We start from the raw sequence: 20,420 nt of genomic DNA, 5'->3' as shown, positions 1-20,420 counted from the left end.
AAGTCTCAAAAACTCCCAAAAATAACTTCCCTCCAATTGCTGAGCCTAGGTAAAATATTATCCTGAGGACAGTTCTAGCACGTCTGGGGGCAAATGCCGGACGGTTATGACAATGTTTTTGTGAGTCTTTATTTTAACACACTTCCTCATTCGCGCTGCTATAGTAGCGGCAAATGCGTACCAGCAGTTTTAATGCACATTTTTGACCTGCCATTGTAACAAAAATGTGAAATTAATAACCTTTTTCACGTAAATACTGGGAATGCTTTCACAACCTTAAGACTAGTGAAAACTAAGGGGTAACACGAGGGGGGGGGGGGGGAATACAGACATTGTTACCACACCTACTGCAGGCCATTCCCTGGGTATCTGCACAAATGTCTAAATCGGCAGGTAGTACCTAGTGATAATGTTATTACTACTTTACGGTATTACATCCAGATTCGCCATCTCCTCTGAATGATCTTTATAAACTTAATATCTGTATTCTGCATTTTCCGGTCTTTATTTTAGAAGTCAGAATGAGTGCAGTTTATAGCTTTACTCAAATAATGACTACTGCATACCCAAATATAACCTAACCGCAATTGCTTTGCAAAAACAGACATGCTCTGTTTCATAAAAACAAGTAGTAGACCAAACCGTCCATTTGAGAAAGCCGAAACATGATCTGAGGTGCCGTTAATAGATTCAATCTCCCTTGATTCTGTTTGTTTTACTGTTATTACATTGCAGTGCAATAGTTTTATCTTGGCTTTTTATTGCATGACCTATTATTTGTTTTTTTTTATTAACAGCTGAAATAGCCTCCGAGTAAACAGGAGTTCAGGTTGGTACTCTGACACTTAGAGTTCTGTACTCTCACGTGAACCCCTTCGCAATCATTGTGCTGTTCTGGCTATTCGTTGTCACACCACGCAGGCGCAAGACTCAGTATCAATTTGTGTTGGTTTGCCTAAAAATCAATTATACACCTTAAACGGTTTAACCATTTAAAATAACACACACTAATGTGAAAAAAACTATTCAAATGTAATGGTAAAATGGCATAGACAGACAAATAAAAGGCATATCTGCTGGAAAAGGTTTTTTCTCAGCGGTCTTTTTCATAGATTGACAGCATGTACTATAATGCACCATTTCCATTATTGTATTGGTGTGCCACTGACACACTGAAAAAATTTAGACATCACCAATATTTTTAATCAAGGCTTTTTGCTTTTTTATTTTGTTTACAGACTTTGCTACCATTTTAGTATGCACATGCTTTGTACGCCATATCGTCCATCGTGCTGTTTTGCCGTACTCTGTCTGTGTCGTTTTTCTGACCTCTAGTGGACTCACAGTCCAGTTTTTTTAAAGAGTAAACTATGCTGCTGCTTTCTGTTGTGTGGTTTTCTTTGTGTGCTACCTCAGTATTCTATGTCACTATGTCATGTTATTTCTTGTGCAGGGGGCTTGTAATGTTGCACGTAATTCTATCACAGAGAAGAGGTTCATGCTTTTGGCCTGCTTAGTGGAGAGGGTCTGTGGCATGGACGTTGGTTCAGCCAAATCTCAGCGGTATGAGAAGTGAAATTATGCACATTTTGACCCTCTAATGACGTCTAAGATTTGGCCCTGTGACACACTACTAACCCCTCAACACACTTCTATTTGCTTTTAAGGGGGTGCGCGAAGGGCAAGGAGTACAAACTAAAGAAAGTAATCCTCGCTTTAAGCAGTTGCGGCTACTGTCAATATGCAGTGGGGGGATGGCAGGGTGGCGGCAGAGAGGGGAGTCGGGGGGAGGGTTTAATTTAATTTGAAAAAAACACACCTGATCCTGCCGGCCGCCTTGCGCGTCGGTGCTCCTCAGTTCTTCTGCTGCTCCCGGCAGTCCCTGGGACAGACTCCCCATCCAATCCAAACGCTGCTGTCATACTATGAGAGCAGCTCTGGGATTGGTCTGAGCGGGCTGGATTGATGTTCCGCTCAGGCACAGGGAGTCTGTGCCGTTTCTCCACCCAGCTGTAAAATAAAGCTGGGAGGAGAAATCTAAATTTGATTTGCTAAGACGGCCAGTCAAACAGACATACACACTTAGGAGTGAACATAGCACTTCATTCCTCCTCCCTCTCATGGCCTGGCCCCTCCCTACATACGCATGGTTGAGCCAGCACCAAAAAAGCGAAGTTATAATAAAATATTATTTTTCAGCTGCTGGCTCGGAGCTAGTGGGGCAACGCTCCTCCTCCATTGCGGAGGAGCCACCGCTGACTTTAAGAGCTCTCTTTACTCTCTGTTCCTGCCACTGTGATCGTCCCACTTCAGGGCAGTACTAGGGCCTCTAACGAGTATGTCAGTCTGAAATAGCTGCTAACCCTAGCTACACCTAATTGACATCCAAGTCTTTGATGGAATGAGCAAGAAGAAGCTATTCTAAGATGAAAGGTTTTGAAGTGAGTACTGCAAGCCGAGTTAGGACAAGAGGAAGAAGGAAGCATTGGGATGCTTGGCTCCCTCTTGAGATATGTTTAGAGTCTAACACTAATAAGACCCGCTACAACAGGTGGGGTCAACATCGGGTCTTGAGACATAATATCAAACATTCATCAATAGTTTTGGATCAAAAGGCAGAAATACAGTCAGTGACCAGCGGCCATTTTGATATGCAGAGGCAGAAAGGGAGTGAGTTGTCATTTATTTTCTTGCAGTCACACCCAATGACATTTCCTATCTGAAATGCGTCAAGTAAGGAAAGATGATGCCTCAAACTTGGAAGGTCAGTGATACCTGACCCACACACTGATCTTAGGAATAGAGTAGCGTAAGTAACACAAGCAGTCATTTTGTAAGCATCTATGTTGTTGAACGCGTTGCACCAAGTTCATATTTATTTCCAGGTTATTATCTTAATTCAAGATGTTGATGAAATGGCTTCAGAACTTTTTAATACGAGTGTTGATTCGTCGTCAAAAGGTCTACATGTAACAAACATAGCATGCTAAAGGTCCTGTAGCCCTTGGTGAGCGGGTAGTTTTAAGTTGTGAATGCACTTCTGGTCCATGTAGTCCCCCCACTCCTCACCTCCCCTCCCCAACTCCTAACTGCTCTGCCTGAACTTCAGTCCAATCACTCATTGTTTGGTAACTTCCAAACCAGATGTACAACAGTAAATATTATTATTTTTCATTTGGAATGAATCCAATATCAAAGTATTGAAACCCAAAAACGATATAAGGCGCACCTCCCTGAATATCGCGTTTTAGGCAATCCTTACTTATTATATTGTCATTACTTCTGACTTTGGTGGATGATTTGGCACATTAGGGTTTGTGATTTTTCAGTTTTAGGTACAGTTTCTAAGTCAATTATGTAGTCTTTTTCTGTGCTGTTATGTTAAAGATAGTAGGGTAAAAATATGATTTGAGCTATTCTATACATTGAGGTGGATCCAGTCTGCATTCCTGGAGAATATTGCAAGTGTTTCTTTCCTTCGCATGTTTGTAATCGACAATGGGTAGGGATCATGGGTCCTCATTCTGGGAGTGCTGTGAGGTAGACATTGGTGAGAAAGGGCTGTTCATGGACAGTACCACAATTGTAAACAAAATTCCTAGACAGTTCAGTCGATAAACATTACATCAACATTTTTTCATTGGAAAAAAAGCAACTGATAATAAAGAACTCAGTGTAAATAGAGATGGTTTGTTAAAATGTACAAAGTTTGATTTTATTCACATATTTGTTAAAAAGGGTGAGGAAATGCATATTGAGAATGGGTTTGAAAGTTAAATCTATTATACAATTAGTATTATACATTCATGATTGATAATGATGGTTTAGAAAACAGTATAATATCAAACAATCAAAAATACAATATTATGATACTAGAAACATTAAAACAAGGACTAGTGCAAAAGTGGCTGTGGGATGTCAATTCTCGACGCGCGTTTCAGCACCATGAGTGCCTTCATCAGGAGTGCCACAAGACAGTACCGCCACACCCATAAGCTGGAAGTGTTCAATGTGTGCTGCGGCCTACTCCAGAAGAAACATGGCCAACCCAAGGTGATATCCTGGGCATGGCATGCCGCCTTCCCAATCCCAGCATTATCAGGGATCATGGCAATAACACCAGCAGCATCTTCCGAACCCAGCTGCTGGGGTCCTCTCCTGCAGACTTCAGCAGCAGCAGAGACTACAAAGCTAAAGGCTCGAAAGTGCACGGGAAAAGTAAAGACCACATATCTACAACCAAAATTTCTACTTGGTAAAAATTTAAAAGTCCAACCAAGCAAATTTCCGACCTTGTGGTGAACTGAATGACTGGGTTAAATAACCAATGTGACTCGACTGCATGGCTGAATTCAAGAGCCCGGTGGAGGATGAGGTGCACGCCAATTATTCAGTAGCTAGAGATGTGTATGCTCTTTATTTGGACAGTTTTCACCTTTGCAACCTCTTCCTGTAGTTTGTATTTCCGCACTCTGCATGCACGTTTGAGTGTTCGTGTTTGCACTTTGTACTCCTGCTGGGTTCTGTTTCGTCTGCTGCAGCAGGAGCACCGGGAGAGGCGGCGGATTCACTGCTGCTGTGGTTACCCGCTCCAGGCTGCGCTGACGGAGCCCAGACTCCATTAATATTAGCACCGTGTAATATAACACACCTGGCTCCCCTGCAAGGCCACCTCGCGCTCCCGTCACGCTATGACGTCACCACAGGCCTCTCGCGCAGCGGTGCTCGTGTCCCTGATAGAGTGTCTTCGCTAATTCTATAAATACCCTTTTTCACCATAGCGCCTTATTAGTCTCTGAACCTTGTATTTCAAACGCAATTAATGGAAGCATGACTCAGATGTTCATCACATAATAACCCGCGGAGCTGGCTTTGTTGAGGGGACCTTGAAATAAACGACTGACTGACAGGTTAACAGCTCGCTATTGTGGAGCGGGGAGAGCACGAGGCAGGTTTGCAATCTTTAGTGTGCAGCGCCCCTGAAGATGCTTTTTACAATTTTCACATATTTGTGTGTTTTTCTGTGATACACTCGCAAAGGAAACGAATACTTCTGACAACATTCAATCCGAAAGAATCTTCCCTTCAGCAAAGTAAAACTCGTAGGATGCTTGATTTCATTTTTGGACAGCTCTGGTGAGGTCTACCCCCTTCAGCCATTGTTTTGAGAGAGCGTCGATCACAAATTGGACCATGCCCAGAGGCGAATCCCTCTCTGTCTCTCTCTCTCAATCTATCTCTCTGTGTCTCTGTATTATTGGCATTTAGGTATATAATTCTGTTTCCAAGGGAGTGCTTTCATTTGCAGGAGAAATTAATGGAGGAGACATTCATTCTGAAAACATTTCTTCCAACACATTTGATGTAAATAACTTTTTTAATGCACTATATTTGTCACAACACGATTTTACAAGTATTCACATATATCTACAAAATACTTCAAGTAAACATTTTGTTTCTTATGCAGCTTTTTGTTGGTTTTCCTTGGGAAAGGCACCTTTCTAAGAGCACTAATCCATAGCATTTTTTGTTTCCTGGACTTGGGTCGTTTTTGCACTGTTATCCAAAGATAATACAGACAATCCTCTGTCTTTCTTTTGTCTTTAATTGAACTTTAAGGAACTACTCATTGCCATTTTGACATATTTTCCAAGTGCTGGACAGAGGCGACCATATTGTAATGGTGCTGGCTCTTATTAATTGCAACATCTGAAAATAGAGAAGATTCTAAGAGAACACAATGGTTATGTAGTTATTGAGAGTGGCCTCCTGTTAGTTTCAGCACAATTATACTGCAGTGCTTTTTAGCACATTAATCGTAGCATACCTTCTGTTTCACTATTCCCCCCTTAGCCGGTGTGAGCAGTCCAGAAGCAGGTGATCACAGACTGGCATAAGCCATCCCTCACTTCCGGGTCACCACGAGTTGTAGCATGCAGCTTTGGTGTCTCAGCATACCGGGCACAATTGAGCTGTAAGGAGATCTGACATGAACTTAGTTTGTGGGCGGATCATGCTGTGATGCCCAGAGCAGTATGCATGGCCTGTGCTTCATGTCTGGTGCTGCTGTGAGCTTCGCTGAATGGCTCCTGCTGAGACTAGCGCTGTGCTGGGTGCAATTTGTTATGCTGTTTGCTATGCACCATGGGTGCGTGATAACACATACAGCATTGCTCATGATGCTCTGAAATCTGCTAGTGGTGAAAGTTCAGCACTGCTTACTCTCCTTACAGGGCAGTACCGCTTTCTTAACTACAGCCCCATGGCCATGCCCACCACGCCGTGTGTGATGCTCTTCTCTGCTCAGGAGTTGCGACCGTCCAACATTGCCTGAAACCTCATCCATCTGGGAAAGGAGCTTTGGTGAAATTCTTGAACTTGTGCATCATATGTGCTCTGGGTAGTGCACTCAAGGAGCTCGTTTGCTTCACCTGCTGAGTCGCATATAACGCAATGTGTGATCTTCAGCCCATGACCCTTGCTGATCTCTAAGAGTGGTGCCCTTGGTAGATAAATACCGCCTTCTTAGGTGCTGCTGGCCCACCTCCAATACCAGACCTACCTATATATCTGAAGGGGTTAGTGAAGGGCTTTTACTGGTGAAGAGAGAAGCAGTGAGCTTATGTATCTGAACCCTTGAGGTTCTGCCACTAGCCTGATGTGGTAGGCACAGATAGGCCTGGGGGGCCCATGAGCTTTGGTTCCCCCGTAGCCCACACCTTCAGCATGTTGCTACCCGTTCTTTGTATGATGTAGAAGCATTAGGAGAAAATAATACCAAGCTTCTATCTCTCCCTGAGCTTTTCAGCAGCCAAAAGGAAGGCGTACAGGGTAAGGTGAGTGGCAAGGGGTGGGAATGTCTTCAGAGAACAGACAGGGTTTTTATCGTCCTGCCCGCCCTCTGTCTGCTATGCATGTCCTCTGTGCTTCCATGACACCAAGCAGACACAATTCTTAAAGAGTCATGTGCATCCTCTGTGCTGCTGCTACTGTCCTTGGGGAGTCGGCATCTGTTCAAGGCATCAGGGGCCAGATGTACGACCAGTTTTTGCATGCGAAAACAGGTTTGCGCATGCAAAAACCTACATGGCCAATGTACTAACACTATTTTGCGAGTCGCAAAAATTGCGACTAGCAAAATAGTGTTTTGCCACTCGCTATTAGGAAAGGGTGGTCCCTTCCTAATAGCAAATTACAATCCATGTATGAATGTTTTGCGAAGCACTCGCAATTTACCTCCCTCTTCAAGAGGGTGGGAATGGAGCCCTTCCCCCTTTGTGAGTGGCTCTAAAAATATTTTGTAAGGGCAGGGAGCGGGCCCAGGGACCACTACCTGCCCTGAAAAAATGAAACGAAAACGTTGAATCCTTAAAGGAAAACGAGACGCATTTAAAAAAAACTGCTTTATAGAAAATCAGTCCCAGACATGAAGTTCTGCTGAGCCCAGCAGGCCACCATACCTGGGAGGGCCAGCCATTCCCAATGGGGTCGCTAATTGCGGGTGGCTCATTAATATTCATGAGCCTCGCGTTTTGCGATCGCATTTGGGAATCGCTAACATTGTCTCTGACACTGTTGTACATTGGCTTTTGCGACTCGCAAATTGCGAGTCGCAAAAACCAATGGTCCTACATCTGGCCCCAGCTCTCCTTCACAAAACAGTTGAGGTTAGAGAGCCTCGCCTGGCCTGCTCGGCGTTCTGGGCTGACTGCCTGTGCAAGCTACACCATTATTGATGAAAGCCATGGGGTTCCAGGTTTTGCACCCCAAAACGACACTCTTGTGCAGGCTCCAGAAACTCCCTGCTCTCTGAAGAGCTAAACATATTGTAAAAACAGGGAGTGCCACGTGACGTGGTGCTAACCTAGTCCATGCTCTGTAATTTTTTTTTAAAGACATTGATGTTGTTAAAATTGAACACAGCTTTCTTAGAGGGCGATCTTTAATTTCTAAGTATCTATCTGTCTTGTTTCACATTTTGGCTTTTACATATAATATACATTGACAGCATTCATGTTTCATATACAGGAATGCAAAATGGCGAACCATACCTCAGTAGTTATCTAGAAACACATCCAGTCCATCATTCTTTCATCCACAATCCCACCTCAGATTAGACACAACCATATGCAAACCAGCTTTGGTCCGGCTCCAAAATAAACAGTACCCCCCCAGCTGCCAAGCCAGGTCCTCGTTGATCTTTGAACAAGAACACAAGCAACCCAAGACCTGATTTGGCCTAGCTGGCCCTCTTCAGTCAGGTGTAGCTTGGTTTAAGTGGTACAATGAGCAATGACCCACATCTGGGCATACACCCATTTATTGAGAGAGAATAGTTAATTTTTATAAAAAGGACCATCCAGTAGGTGTTGGCAATGCTTGTTCAATATTTATAGCTGAGTTCAAACTGAAAGAAAACTTGGACTTCGGTTTTGTATTTCGTGTCTACCAAATATGAAATCGAATCAGCAGAAGCTCCTCGTCCATAATTCCTGTCCCAAAATCATGATGCCTCGAAGAGTCCCAACTACTGGGTCAGGTTTACATCCTTATCCGGGATGACCTCACGATAGTGACACCCACAACACATGTCAATTATCACACCGAAATTCCACCCTCCTCCATCGTCATGGTCAACGTCAATAATATATTTTAAATCTCTCTCAACATCAACAATACACTTCCATTAACCTCAGAGACTCAATGACCCTGCTCCCCACGCCGCCCCAAATGATATCAAACTCCGAATGTCAAAGTATAAAGTGATGAACAGCTTAATAAATAGTTTAAAGTAATTATCCTTTATTGCTTTTGATTAGATCACTGTATTTTTAAAATATTGTGTAAAGTCTTCTGTGTCCAAGCACTGTTGGTCAGTGGGTCCTATTAGCATCTGCTATGTTTCTATCAGGTGTGAATTACAGATGGTAATACAGTAATCTGTATATATGCTCAATTGATGAAGACTAGTCTTTTTCAACATTTTCGTGTTAACATTTACCACAGAAGTAACATGCTGGGAACTGCGTACCAGATATTTGAGCAAATGGTATTTAATTATGGTGCGCTGCTTCCTTCAGGACCTACGTAGAAACAGGATTGATGAAAAGATGTGCAGGTGGTGCTGGCACAATTTTCCGAGTGGTGGTTCTGCCATTAATGTTATACCACTGAAATTCTAGGGATTGTGAAAAACCCATGTGTCACACAAAAAACAAGTGTAGCAAATTGTAGGATGGTAGGATCTTTCTGCATAGCTACCCCCACTTTTTGCCTGGTGCTAAGCTGTGTTGGACTAATCTGACTGGGATCCTGATAATCTGGACCCCAGTCTATCTGCTCTCTCCCTTAAATTGTTGCGGTAAGTACTTGGGTACATCCCAGATTGAATACTGGGATAATCTTATCAGTCCCTAGTATATGGTACTAAGGTACCCAGGGCATAGGTACCACAGAGGTCCCCCATGGGCTGAAGCATGTATTATGCCACCCATGGAGACCCTTCCAACTGTACCTACAGTCCTGCCATTGCAGCCTGTGTAAGCCGGTTCTACCACCACTTACTGCAGATATAGGTTTCCTATATCTGGGGTTACTGCACTAAAAACCTATAACTCCCCCCTATAGCAGGCCTTATCAATCCTTAAGGCAGGGTGCTTGGTTCTAAGTGTGAGGGTGCCACTGCATTAGCAGCAACAACATAGTGTGGGGCAGCATTACGCCCCACTTCCGGTCGCACTGCTGTTTGCACATGTTTAGCGCCCATTCGCACCCTTTACCACTGTACTCCTTATACACCATGTACTCCATGTTTGTCTTATACCACCAGTTTACTCAATTACAGCCACACGTAGAAATAATGTGACATTTCCATAGTTTATAAGAACTTGTAATGTACGCATAGAAATGCTAATACATCCCCTAGTGAGGCACTCCGTAGGTAATCATACAATGATTCAAAAGATTGTTGTCCAAAAAGTTGTTTGTTTATTCAACCAGGTTCATAGGTAATTTATTAGATGATATTAACATCATATCATTCCAATAAGTAGATCTCTTAAGTTAGAAGAATGAAAGTGAACTGCTCCAATGCATTTCGGGCGGGGGGCCCTTTGTCACGGAGTGCTGAAAGGAAGATGAGTCGGAATCAGGGTTGCGGTAAAAGAACATGGGAAAATTATTAATTAAGTGCCGATCAATCATAGTGCTCGGTGCTTGTGTGTAAACTGGTAAGAATGGTGAAAAAACGGGCGGTAGTGCCAAACTGTGAACTGAGGTGACAGTGAAAGGTGCGGGAAACGGAGGTCAGCGCGGGGCGTGAGTGGGATTTAAATCGGGTGAAGGAGGCGAAACAAAAGAGATAAACGCTTGCGCGTAGGGAAGCTAGCGGGTGCGGTTAAGGACTTACTTCATGTCTGTGATGGCAGTGTTCGCTACTTCAAAGGTTCAGGAACATAGCTCGTAGCTTGACGCTGTGGCGGTGTCAGTACGGGAGCGGAGTGATTTAAGGATCTTATCGGGTAGAGATGAAAAACGGACCAGAGTGCTAAGGGAATTAGAAACTGACAAGGGTCTAAAGGGTGGGGAAGGATACAAGGGGGCCATGATCGAACGGTGTGTGGGATGAAAATAAACAGTGTAACTGGCTGGTACAGGGAATGACAGGGAATAAAGTAACATGGGAGAGGTGAAGCAGTTAAGAGCAATGCAAAACATGAATATACTAGTAGTTACAAATAGCAACTATATTCGATCCGATCGTTGAGACCAAATGGTTTGAGTGTCTGTAAACGATACATCCATTCAAGTTCTCTTTTGAGAAGTGACATGCGGTTGTCAGTTCCTTCTTTTTGGGTGACGGTTTCCAGGATGATAAATTGTAGTTGTGCGATGGTGTGGCGAGCTTCCAAAAAATGCATGGCTATATTGGATTTCTCCTGTTTAAGTTGTATATTGGATTTCTCCTGTTTAAGTCGTATGTTGGATTTATGTTCGTTCATGCACGTCTTAATTTTGCGCTCTGTTTTGCCGACGTACAGTTTACCACAAGGGCATTTCAAAGCATAAATCAGATTTGTGGAGTCGCATGTGGCGTTGACTTGAAGTTTGATTGCGTGACCCTTCATAGGATGTCTGATGATGTCACCCTTAATGATGCAGTTGCAATGATTGCAGTTGAGGCATGGTTGGGTTCCTTTGTAGTGTTTGGTGGTAGGTGTAGGTTTGGAAAGAATTTCTTTCATGTTCTTACTCCTGGTGTAGGCAAACACGGGGGGACTCTGAAACATGTCCCGAAAATCGGGTTCCATTTGTAGGATCGGCCAATGCTTGAGTATGATTCTTTTATAGGTTGTGCTTGCCGTGGAATATTTGGAGACTAGGACCATGCGTTGTTCTGTTTTTTTAGATGTTTTGGACAGACTCTCTTGTCTGGTGATTTTAGACACTCGGGTTTGGGCATCCTTTAGGATATGTTCAGGGTAACCTCTATCAAGGAAGCGGTCGTGCATTTCCTTGATGCGGTTGTCCAAAGTCTGTTCATCCGATACTATGCGTTTGACACGCAACATTTGAGAGAACGGCAAATGTTTTTTGAGAGATCCCTGGTGGAAGCTAGTGTAGTGTAAAGTATTGTTGCGACCCGCTCATACTATGCACAGCTGATGTCATCTCCTCATATACGTCGATCCCCCATCAGGGAGGAATCGATGCCATTGAACAAGCCCTTCTCAATAGTGACATTGACTCACAAATGCAATCTTTCCTAATGGAACTTATGGTATACACCTTATACCATAGTTATTTCCAAGAAGACAACAAATGGTACCTTCAGCTATCTGGAATGGCTATGGGAAACTGTGCTGCTCCCACATATGCCAACATCTACATGGAAAATTTTGAAAAACTACATATATATGCCAATACCACCTTCAATGAGAAAATCAAAATGTACGTCAGATATATCGACGACTTGTTCATAATGTGGACGGACTCCAAAGATTCTCTTTGCATGAACTCAATACTAAGGATGAACGCATCCAACTTACCTGGCAAATCAGCGATAGAGAAAACACGTTTCTAGACGTCAACATCAAAGTCACTCAAAACGGTCTCATCACTGACCTTCACAGAAAAAACACCGACCGCAACAATACTTTACACTACACTAGCTTCCACCAGGGATCTCTCAAAAAACATTTGCTGTTCTCTCAAATGTTGCGTGTCAAACGCATAGTATCGGATGAACAGACTTTGGACAACCGCATCAAGGAAATGCACGACCGCTTCCTTGATAGAGGTTACCCTGAACATATCCTAAAGGATGCCCAAACCCGAGTGTCTAAAATCACCAGACAAGAGAGTCTGTCCAAAACACCTAAAAAAACAGAACAACGCATGGTCCTAGTCTCCAAATATTCCACGGCAAGCACAACCTATAAAAGAATCATACTCAAGCATTGGCCGATCCTACAAATGGAACCCGATTTTCGGGACATGTTTTAGAGTTCCCCCTTGTTTGCCTACACCAGGAGTAAGAACATGAAAGAAATTCTTTCCAAACCTACGCCTACCACCAAACACTACAAAGGAACCCAACCATGCCTCAACTGCAATCATTGCAACTGCATCATTAAGGGTAACATCATCAGACATCCTATGAAGGGTCACGCAATCAAACTTCAAGTCAACGCCACATGCGACTCCACAAATCTGATTTATGCTTTGAAATGCCCTTGTGGTAAACTGTACGTAGGCAAAACAGAGCGCAAAATTAAGACACGCATGAACGAACATAAATCCAACATACGACTTAAACAGGAGAAATCCAATATAGCCATGCATTTTTTGGAAGCTCGCCACCCCATCGTACAACTACAATTTATCATCCTGGAAACCGTCACCCAAAAAGAAGGAACTGACAACCGCAAGTCACTTCTCAAAAGAGAACTTGAATGGATGTATCGTTTACAGACACTCAAACCATTTGGTCTCAACGATCGGATCGAATATAGTTGCTACTTGTAACTACTAGTATATTCATGTTTTGCATTGCTCTTAACTGCTTCACCTCTCCCATGTTACTTTATTCCCTGTCATTCCCTGCACCAGCCAGTTACACTGTTTATTTTCATCCCACACACCGTTCCATCATGGCCCCCTTGTATCCTTCCCCACCCTTTAGACCCTTATCAGTTTCTAATTCCCTTAGCACCCTGGTCCGTTTTTCATCTCTACCCGATAAGATCCTTAAATCACTCCGCTCCCGTACTGACACCGCCACAGCGTCAAGCTACGAGCTATGTTCCTGAACCTTTGAAGTAGCGAACACTGCCATCACAGACATGAAGTAAGTCCTTAACCGCACCCGCTAGCTTACCTACGCGCAAGCGTTTATCTCTTTTGTTTCGCCTCCTTCACCCGATTTAAATCCCACTCACGCCCCGCGCTGACCTCCGTTTCCCGCACCTTTCACTGTCACCTCAGTTCACAGTTTGGCACTACCGCCCGTTTTTTCACCATTCTTACCAGTTTACACACAAGCACCGAGCACTATGATTGATCGGCACTTAATTAATAATTTTCCCATGTTCTGTTACCGTAACCCTGATTCCGACTCGTCTTCCTTTCAGCACTCCATGACAAAGGGCCCCCCGCCCGAAATGCATTGGAGCAGTTCACTTTCATTCTTCTAACTTAAGAGATCTACTTATTGGAATGATATGATGTTAATATCATCTAATAAATTACCTATGAACCTGGTTGAATAAACAAACAACTTTTTGGACAGCAATCTTTTGAATCATTGTATGATTACCTACGGAGTGCCTCACTAGGGGATGTATTAGCATTTCTATGCGTACACTACAAGTTCTTATAATCTATTCGTGTTTTGACGGAAACACCACCCATGAGTGCACCCAAAACCTTCTAAAAAAAACTTTCAAAAACTCTTAAGAACTACAAACAAAGTCACAGTGCACCACCTATTCCTCTTTCTAGACATTTCCATAGTTTCCCATGTTTTAGTGTGCCCTCCGGGCCTCTTGCAAAAACACGAACTGATGCAACTTCATCCAAGGCGGTATTTATTAAAAGACCCAATGCATTTCAGGCTGTCAAAGCCCTTCTTCAGGGGTAACTGTAAATAGCAATCAAACATTTACTGTTATCTTGCTGGTCATACTAATGCATTTAACAAACTCAATACATTGTTCATGTGGTGCATCTAATGTAACTAAATCCTGAATAATACAGCTCTTAATTGCATGTAACTCATACTCCTATGTATATTTCTCCATTAATGCTCCTCTGTGACAGCTCGAACGCTAACTCCCCGTTTTCTAATCCTAATATTGGCATAGCATTATTGCTCAAACGTTTTCACCAACTTTACCCTTCCTTACATCTTGTTATTCATGCACAAAAACGCTCATGCTCTCGCTCATTTTTTAAGGAATCCGAGTTTTTCACTAGCACACTAGAACTGTTTTTAAGCTCCAAACTCAAAATCGTATCTCTCAAATTAACGTACCTGCCACAGTGTTTGAAATCGGTCTATCCTCATCTTGCGACGCAGCATAATTAATCACCCAGTCATTCTGCCCAGTTTTTCACCACTTCCCAACTGCAGGCTCCTCCCTCATTGATGTTACCTAATTAGTCAGGCGTTCAACCTTACAAACCCATGCATGCGTGCTTAAGGGTAGGAGAAAACTACACTTCCCATAATCCAGTACTTTAGACAGAGCTCAAAAGGTTCAAAATCATCATTAGCGTCTATTCAATGCACCACTGGATTTGCTGCTTAGTACAAACAGTCACCACTATTAGCTTCTTGAGTTGCTAATTGCCAACATTTTAATGTTTAAACAGTTTATGTCCGTAACTCTGTAAACACCAACTTGCTCGATGAACCAAGATGTTTCACCATGCGTGCTTGGGATTATTGTAGGGCTGGTGCTCCTGTTTAAACACGCTACAGCCATAGCAGTGTTGGTGTTCCCTTGTTTAAATTAGTCCCGGTGGACTGTTGCGCCTTGACCGTTAGTGAAGCGATGCGATCTCGCTGGGTTCTGTGAAAGGCCGCCGCGGTCGGCTTCAGTGTGCTGCTACCATCAGCAGCACATCGGTACGATGTCCATGTACCGATTTGCTGATGGTAGCAGCACACTGAAGCCGTCCGTGGCGGCCTTTCACAGAAGGCGCAACAGTCCACCGGGATTAATTTAAACAAGGGCCCTCGTCCATGCATACCACACTGCATGGACCAGGACAGTCAACCCTCAGGGTCATCAAGTCTGGAGTGGGGCGCATCAGGATATGAATCGGAAGCGTTTTTGCAGGCATATCCCGCTAATGAGTGTTTGTTGCGTCCCAAATGCCGATCTCCATCGAGCGACCCACTGCAGATGGGAAGCCATATAGTGTAACTTGAAATCAGGTGCAGCCAACCCCCCCTCCCTCATTTACTGGTAAGCAAAGTCTCTGAAGAGCCATCCTACGTCTGGATGCACCCCAGTATAATTTGGCAAGCGGACTATCCAGTTCCCGGGGAATAATATCTAGAGAGCTCAATCAGCAGTGCCACAAAGAGGTATAACAGGTGCAGTATCAGGACCTTTTTACATATGGCAATTTGTCCTTGCACCAAGATTGGTGGGCTACTCCAAATGCCGGGACAGGGGCACAAAGGCAGTCGCAAGGCCCCCACCATGGTGTAGCAAGCTGCCCCCGCTCTGCCTGGAGGGGCAGTGTTCTCGGAGGGGAAGTCCTCTCCTCCACTGCTGCAGCAGCGTGATGGCTGCACTATCAATAGGAAGGTGGAGAGACTAGTGGTCCCAGGCTGACTCCCGCTAAAATGCTGCCTGACAACCCCAGGGCCGCACGGGGTGCAGGCTCATTCAATCTGGACTCTTCAGTGGGTCAAGGAATCCACTGAAGGCCAGGCACCCCTGCGAATATGGGGCCGCCATCTTGGGCACGGCCTCCGGAATGCAGGCACTGGCTTACCCTGGGGCCCATGCACATGCCAGTTTGACAGTCCCCCTAACCCCCCCCCCCCCCCTCCACCCAGCAGTGTCCTCAAGACTCCCACCTCGCCAATGCGGTTGGAAAGGCAGCTGTAGTTAGGCGCAAGTGTCGGGGCAGCCGGGGTCTGAGTGGAGGGGAGGAGCTCCTGTGCTGAGCTGCCTACACCATGGCACCTGGTTCCCCCCTTCATTTGTGCTTTCTTCTAAAATATTTGTACAGTTCATTTACAGGTATTCAATTCAAAATATCTTTATTCGATTGTTGTGTGCAATCATAAAAGTACATGTAAAAAATTACAGATTACAATATAAAAGAAAAATATTAAAATACAATAATTCATTGGATTCATAAATAAGACATTTACGATTTTAAAATGCAATTACAATTTTAAAGTGCAGTTATGTAGTCATACGTTTCCTGATGATCATCACATTCCTTAGGTACAAGGTCGTTGTTGCTACAGATACATGATTATCTAACGCTTGCATACTAATCATCGCCGCACGGCAATGACGAAGTTCTAGTACTCTTAAAAATGGCAATAGAACATTTTTCCTCATTTCATGATACAATTTACAAAATAGAAATACATGAATGGTACTCTGGGAGGAGACATTATCACAGGGACAACATGGTAGATTGTGCGTCCAGTTATTGATCGTAGGAAAACTGACCAATCTGTGGAAGATATTAAATCTAAAGCGTGAGAGTAAGAAGCGCTCATAGTTATTAGTTACATAGATTAGATAGGGCTGAATCTTAAAAGTTGCTAAAACCAATTGGTGCTGCTGAACAGAGGGTTTTAAGACCTCCGCAGCAACCCGGTGGGAATCTAAAAGGGCTAAACACTGCTTCTTCAAATCTTTCCGTGAAATTTCTGAGATATCTGTGGGATTCGAGAAATATTCCTCTCTCCCAATATCTTTCAAGAAGTTAAAAACATACTTCACCCAAAGTATTTTTGTGGCACCTTCCAATTTCAAAATGTCTGTTAGAACGTCTCTGTTTAAATGTGTTGCCTCTTGAGTCCAGAGTCTGTGCCACAACAGCACTGGCTCTATTTTAATCAGGTCTGAGATATAACACAGGCCTAATTCAGAGTGACAGTTAAAATTGGAAGAGCTTTTGGGGAGTGCCAATATATATTTTAAAAAGGAGTTTTCAGCAACCTGAATAGGTGAAGAATTTGCAAAACCCCAGACCCCACTACCATAGGTAGCACCTGCTACACATTTGGCTTTGTATATTTTTATCAATTCTACAGGAGGTCTGGTCCCTAATTTACTTGAGAAGATTTTGAGAGCAGCGGTTGATCTAGTAAGCTCAAGTTTTTTCGCAGAGACAGCTTGGGACCACGTCTCGTTTTGGGCAAAAAGTATCCCCAGATAAGAAAACTGTTTAGCGAAATCGAGCTTTTGTCCCGCTATAAAAATTGGCCTCTTAGATTTAATTTGTCTGCCACAATACATAGTGAAAGTCTTTGAAGTATTGACTTTCAGGCCTAGCTCATTCATGAAGCGGCAGAAGCTATCAACCACCCGCTGTAAGCCCACTTGAGTGCGTGACATGAGTACAGCGTCGTCAGCGTACAAAAGTGCTGGTATTGGGCGACCACCTACAAATGGGGGATCCAAACTATCTTTGCACAAGGCATCTTCCAATCCATTTATATAAAAGTTAAAAAGGAAAGGGGCCAGGACACAACCCTGCCTGACCCCACTCCTGATTGGTATTTGGTCTGTGCACTCTCCCCTAAGGCCATAGCGGACGCGGGCCGACGCGTTACTATAGAAACGTTTAAGATAATAAATAATGTTTAAATCAACCCCGAGTTTTTCTAATATCAACCACAGTTTAGAGGTATTTAAATGTAGTTGGGTGCTATTAAAAAATGCAGCCTTTCCTATCATGCTCCCTGCACCCTGTAAGTTTGTTGCGTTGTTGCAATTTGCAGTCAAAGAAAGAAAAGTAAACATCAAACTTCCCTTTTAAAAGAATAAACAGCAATTTGCCAGAAGACATATTCTGGCACTTGACCTCTGTTTTTGAACGCACAGCAATTGTGCCAAGAAAAAAATAATATTTAAAGGGCTCTTTATTGCTCATTTGCCTTCTGAACTCCAGCATGCTCACAGGCCTGCATGACTGATGTTATTCATAGTGCCAGGCATGAGCTGAATCGATCTTCATAGGAATCATTTTCAAAGAAATACAGTACCTGAACTAGCATAAAAGGGAGACAGCTGAAAGCACAAGGGGTGCCTTGCGAAAAGAGAGTTCCCGGAAAGCGAGCACTTGTGGAAGAATAGAAGGAGCGGGTCAGGGAAGTGCTAAAAAGGCCATTCTCCACAGGAGGGACAAGACATATTGGACGGTTTAAAAGAAATAAAGCTAATGAATACAACTCAAAGAAAAGTGTGAGCTATAGAGTCAATGAGGTAAGTAATGGGAAACATGCTTTCCTAGGTAACCTTTCAGCATGTCCCCAGTGGCTTTGCAACTAGACAGCTGTGCTGCCTGGAAGTCTCTGGCCTAATGATCATTCCTAGAAAAGCAGTCATAGACTTAGAATGAAAAACTCACATATGTCTGTGGTTCTAGAGACCTCAGACCCCGGTGATGGCGCTGTCCTAGTCACTGGATGCTTTTAGGAACACATGGGATAAAAACAACATAGTTACAGTCACCATACCTGTAAGGTAAACGATTATTACTAAAAATTATCCAGAAAAGCCATCACTCTTAAAAAAGTATAAATCCTATAAGCACATGCATGCAAAAGAAAACTCCTTGGCTACCCTAACCGTGCAAGGAACATTCACTGGAAGCCTCATATCAAAGGTGCCGCCACTCTCCCTGCACAGTCATATCCAGATGTTTCCTACGTCATCAGCGCCCCTTCCATGATGTGTTAGTCTCAATGCATATGGTCCATTTACTAATCCGTCTTCATGGCCTGAAGCAGTGAAACCGATACACTGCAAGCTGCTGGTGGCATGCTGGTTGATGCTTGTCTTCTGGTGCTGCTGGGTTCTTATTGATATTCACCATGATCAGTGATCAGTGTGAGTTCCTCGGTGTCACCAATGGCATTGTCACGCCTTGCTAGGGCATTGGTAGCTTGGCACTGGACTAATGTCCTCCTTTCCGAAAGACAATTTACAGCTCTTCAAGAATGAGGCTTCTGCATGTTGGATGGGTTTTTTGTTTAATTATAAAAACATGATATGTGTGTGTGTGTGTGTGTTGTTTTCCACATGAGGCAGATAAGGTTCAATTAGGTCTTAATACGTAAGACCATAACAACTTAAGAGTGTGCACTTTCTTTTTTCACATCAGTGTATGTAGTGCAACCAAAACACTTTGCTCTACAAAAGACGTTGGACCTTCAATTATTCCTTAGGGCCTTGGGGTCTTCTCTCGAGCAGGGTGGACTACAAAGTTTCAACCAAGCCCCACAGATCAATTCTGATCTTGGTTTGCAGTCCTGCACTGGGGACAGTTCCAAACCCTGGGCCTAGCGCTGAGAACCTTCTGCCTCCACGTGACGTACAAGCAGGCCAAGCCACGGTTAGTAGGGAAGGAGGGGATCCTCTAAGTAAAGCAACCTGGTGCCTCACCTTTATTGCACCAACGTGGAAGACTGGCGTGCACTGCGGCAGATGTATTTGTTTTTCCTTATTGATTTATAAACACCCGAGCACCTCGAGGACGTTAACGGCCGGTCAGACCCTATGCAGGTTAACTCCAACAAAACACAAAGGTCGAATGACGAAGAAGACGTTGCATGAAAAGCTATTGAAACGAGTAAAAAAATGATGTCACGTGCAATCTCCCTCAGTGGTGAACAATCCCCTTTGTGACGCCTACTTACATTCAGTACTATATAATAATAGTACAGCGATCACGCAACACAATAGAAATCAGAAGGAAAATGTGACCTAAAGATTTGGTGCGTTAACTAAACTTGGAATGTATTTTGATGATCGCGTGTCTATATTATTTTGCCAGTAGGTGGCAGTCTTCGCTTGTTAACTGATGCAGAGTTATGCCGGATGGAAAAGCGTGAACGGTTAACACGCTTCCCCGTGGTGTGAGACTTTTACTAATTAACGACAGACGCTCGCAGACGGAGCCGGGATGGGAAGGGTTTCAACATGGAGTCACGCAGAGACAGACGTCAGGCGTTCCGATACCATGGGCTGATGATAAACGCAAGCCATGTTTATTCCGCGGTATGGTATGCCTGACATACATTAAGCTTCTTTCACTCTAACGCGAACATTTTTATGTGAATGTTATATCTTGTCATTGAAACGTTCAATGCAAGTTATCTTCACATTTAGGTAATACTACACATGCTGCCTTGATTAAAAACAAATAGCACC

General features: G+C 43.6%; 1 protein-coding gene across 3 annotated transcripts in view; it reads left to right on the top strand.

Moving 5' to 3' along the window:
- ACSL6 (acyl-CoA synthetase long chain family member 6) overlaps positions 1-20,420 on the top strand; it is a 548,884-nt gene that overhangs the window by 27,364 nt on the left and 501,100 nt on the right. Inside the window, exon 2 of one of the 3 annotated variants that reach the window (XM_086931552.1) lies at positions 798-829. The exons of the other annotated variants lie outside the window; for them this stretch is intronic. The gene's annotated coding sequence lies outside the window, so the exon portion shown is untranslated. The remainder of the gene's footprint in view (positions 1-797; positions 830-20,420) is intronic. 3 annotated transcript variants of the gene reach the window in all.

The sequence above is a fragment of the Lissotriton vulgaris genome, chromosome 7 (assembly GCF_964263255.1).
Source record: "Lissotriton vulgaris chromosome 7, aLisVul1.2, whole genome shotgun sequence".
NCBI classification, from domain to species: Eukaryota; Metazoa; Chordata; class Amphibia; order Caudata; family Salamandridae; genus Lissotriton; species Lissotriton vulgaris.
Note: the sequence above shows the minus strand (reverse complement) of the source record. Positions and strands in the feature narration are given on the sequence as shown.